Source organism: Gavialis gangeticus, unplaced genomic scaffold (assembly GCF_001723915.1).
Source record: "Gavialis gangeticus isolate Ggan-Ray unplaced genomic scaffold, GavGan_comp1, whole genome shotgun sequence".
In the NCBI taxonomy this organism is placed as follows: Eukaryota; Metazoa; Chordata; order Crocodylia; family Gavialidae; genus Gavialis; species Gavialis gangeticus.
Window position 1 is genome coordinate 9,376,352 of NW_017729018.1, and position 3,591 is coordinate 9,379,942.

The window sequence follows — 3,591 nt, forward strand, 5'->3', positions numbered from 1 at the left end:
GGTTGTAAGCAAATATTTAGCAAGATTCAAGTGGGACTGGGGGTCTGTACAGGTGGACAGACCAGCCAGCGGGTGGGAGGTAGACTTTCCCGCGTGGGGACTTTGGTGGAGTCCTACTGAGGTCCATGTTGCGACTTTTGGGAGGGAGGACGGTCTCATGACCGCCTGCCTCGGGTTTCTTGCTCTGCTTTCTGTGCCCGCTGGCTCTGCCCATAGTCAGACCTCCCCATGCAGCTCCCACATCTCAGCCAGGTTTCTGGCTTCTGTCTTTCTGGCCCTTTTCTGCAGGGCCCTGCGGGGTGTAGCACTGGCAGGCGCTTTGCCGATACCCGAGGTCGTTAGGAAACGCAATGAGCAGTGCGCTGCTGAGACCAGCTGTCGCTGCGGGGAGTGCAGGCCTGGTGGGGGATGCTCCCGCTGACAGCCTTCAGGGGACAGCATCTGTGCCTCTCCTAACCACCCACCACTGCAGCCTCCCCTGCTCTGCTCTCAGCACCTTGTCATGGAGCCCAAGCTCGGTGCTGCTCCTCTGCTCAGCTGCCAGCCCCTCTCCTGCCTGCAAAGTCTTCTGCTAAGGATCTCCTTCCTGCCCTGCCTCCAGAAGGGACTGTCACCAGGGACACCACCGCTGGCTCATGACCAAGGTACTTGGGGCAAAGACCTACTTGTCCAGTGCTGGCAATTGCAGAGGGTGATGCAGAAAGTGCCTTTAAGCCCTGCACCGAGAAGCAGAGGATGCCATCCAGCAAGGTACTGCGCGCCCAGCAAGGCAGGCAAACCAAGGAGAAGTCCCACTGAGGCCAAGCCCGTGTTTAAATACCAGGCTGCACTGAGGCCAGGGCACCCAGCAGGATGAGCCCCAAGTGCCGGTAAAAGCTCAGGCAGGGTCGGAAGTCAGCATCGCATATGCACAGCTCTGGGAAAGCCGCTTTTCCAGCTGGCCAGAGCCCAGCCTGGCACAAAAGAGCAGCGTGACAACTGGCACTAGAGGAAACATGGGCTATGCTTTTTAACAGCCTAGATGGTCCCAGGTTGTGGCTTTGGCAGCAGATCACACATCCTCCCGCAGCGCTGATAAGCGGAGCCATTTGCGAACAATGTGATCAGGAGGCAGAAATAGCACTCGAGGAGGTCAGAGGAAGCTGCAGGGGAGGCGGGCAGGCTCTTGCTTCACATTGAGGTCTCGCAGCAGCTAAAGAGGACAGAGCTGCGTGTGGGGGGCAGGGGATTGGGGGAAGAGCGCCCTGGCAGCTGCCCGATCTCCCCTTCCCCAGGAGAGCACCCCTACGCTTGCAGGCCCCGAAAGCAGTTGCCTGCCCCCCAGGGCCAGGACTGCTGCTGTGCTCCCAGCCTGTACAGCTCCTTGGGTCCAGCCCCACATGAAACTGCTACACTCAGATACAACAGCCCAAAATCAAGTCCCACTTCGTAAAGGGAGAGAAACTGAGGCACAGCCTGAACCTGCTGGAAACAAAACCTGGGCTCTCCAGTAGCAATCTTGCGTCTTCCCCCAGATCCACCTCCGCTCAGCAGTACCCTAGCAGTTGACGGAGGGCATCCCCAAGGAGACTACATCAGCTTCCCAGCAAGCTATTTCCCCCTTGCTCTCTCCCCGAGAGAGGAAACGGGGCTGGCTGCATAGCTCAGACGTCCCGAGTCTGGCACGGAAGGACGATGCAACTTAAGCAAGCGCAGGCGACCGAGTGCTCTGCTTTGAAAAGCGTGCCCTGCTTCTGAGCATGCACCTCACTCCGCCGTACCAGGGCAGGAGGGCAATGGATTGGTGCCCGCCTTGGCCTGGAAGAAATGACCAGACCTGGGGCATGGCCGTGAGTGCCCAGTCCAGCTCAAACCTACCCAAACACTGCACTTTTTCAAGCCCCCCAGGCTGCTGCGCACACTATTACAGGGCAAGGACACTCAACCCAACATTGGGCTTGCAACCCAACCGCAGCTGCCAGTTGAAGACACAAGTCCTGTCCCCCGCCATCCCTTCCTTTGATACGGCTCAGCTACAATTTTCCACAGTTGCTGAAGTGCATTAGCTAATTAGGGCAATGCCCAACACGCCAACAAGACTGCAGGACATAGGGGACACCTCCAAGCAACTCGTTACTGGGACAGCGCCACAGAACTTGTTCATTTTTGCTTTTGCTTCCTAAACTGGATGGTGAAATAGTACACCGGCCGCAGGATGAAGTGGATTTACTGGAAGCTTAGGAGCTGATCAAGGATTTCAGTGCAATCTCATAGTGAATTTTAGGCTCTTCCTCCAACTTGGTTATAGCAGAGCTTCCACTGGGGCACAGAAACTGCCCACCCCACGCTGACGCACAGAAATTACTTTACCTTGCACATAATGCTGAGACCGTGTGCATGTGTGTACACACTTCTAGAAGACCCACAGTATTTTAAAACACAAACAAACGGAACAACATGCAATATGCCATCATGTGGCAATCCTCTTCCAGCGTGGCTCACATTTTCTCTTTCTGTTTCTCTCTGACTCAGGGTTTCCTGCTGGTTTTAGCTACTACGAGATTACGAGAATGCCAGAGCTTGCTAGCTAAATGATGTATTTGGACAGAGAGTCATTTTCTGGTCAAACTTTTTGAGGTCTGTCCAATGTAAAAATACAAGAGCAAATCTGAGATGTTTTAAAGCAAGCGTTCTCCTACCAAAAAGCAGAGCATTTACTTTGAAGGCCACCCCTACCACTAAGAAAAACCTTAATTGAACTCCCCACCCTCCCAAAGCTTTGCAATCCATCCAATTCTCAGGGAACAGCAATTTTTCATGCTCACTCACACTGATCCCACTAAGGCCATTCACTTCCAAAAGTGCAGTTCATTCCTTTAGGAAATTAGTTCAGTTGTGCTTTGGCTCCAAATAAAGGGTTTGCAGTAATAAGAGATGCCTCGAACCTGACTTAAGTAGAGGTAAATTGGAGTACAAGGCAAGAGGCAGTGGAGAAGGATAAGACAGAGGTTTCTTTGCATTTCTTCTTCGGCCCCCAGTAAGCCTGCCGCACAGCGAAACAGGTCAGGATTGAGATCGACTGATTTCCAAGCTAATGATTTTGAGGCTCTCAAACCCCACCTGCATCCTACAGTCCAGGGGAGAGCTTGAGGGATCCGACATTTTAAGTTCAAGACAAGCACTGCGTCGGTATATATTGCAGCAGCAATTCAACTGCACGCTCCCAGTGCAACAGCCTGCCTCAGACCTGCAGATCCAAACAGGCTGAGCAGCAGCTGGTCACCTCCCACCTAGACCGCCTTGCCTGGAAGAAAGATTAAGGAGCCAGGAGGTAAAGGAAAGGAGAAGCTGGCAGGCTGGGAAGAGAAGCCCTATTGATTGCTCTTTCAGAACTGAAGCAGCTGTGAAGACTCGACAGGGAGAGGAACAAACCTCACGAAACACAGAAGTTCTGCTGTGACCTGTCACCTGGGTCTCCAGAGGCAGCGGGGAGGAAGGCAGGCAGCTCCTCTCTCTAAGGGCCTCGGGGACGCTAGTGTCTCCTCTTGGGGAGCTTCAGAGACTTAGAGACGTGCAACTTCCTGCCAGACCCCCCCTACCCCCCCCCCCCCG

The 3,591-nt window shown here is 54.1% G+C and overlaps 1 protein-coding gene across 1 annotated transcript in view; it reads right to left on the bottom strand.

The window, feature by feature from the left end:
• The window catches only part of LOC109294880 (cathepsin L1-like), an 8,912-nt gene extending 5,371 nt beyond the window's left edge, over positions 1-3,541 (bottom strand). The window contains exon 1 of the mRNA XM_019513424.1: positions 3,412-3,541. The gene's annotated coding sequence lies outside the window, so the exon portion shown is untranslated. The remainder of the gene's footprint in view (positions 1-3,411) is intronic.
• Between the last annotated feature and the right edge of the window lie 50 nt (positions 3,542-3,591).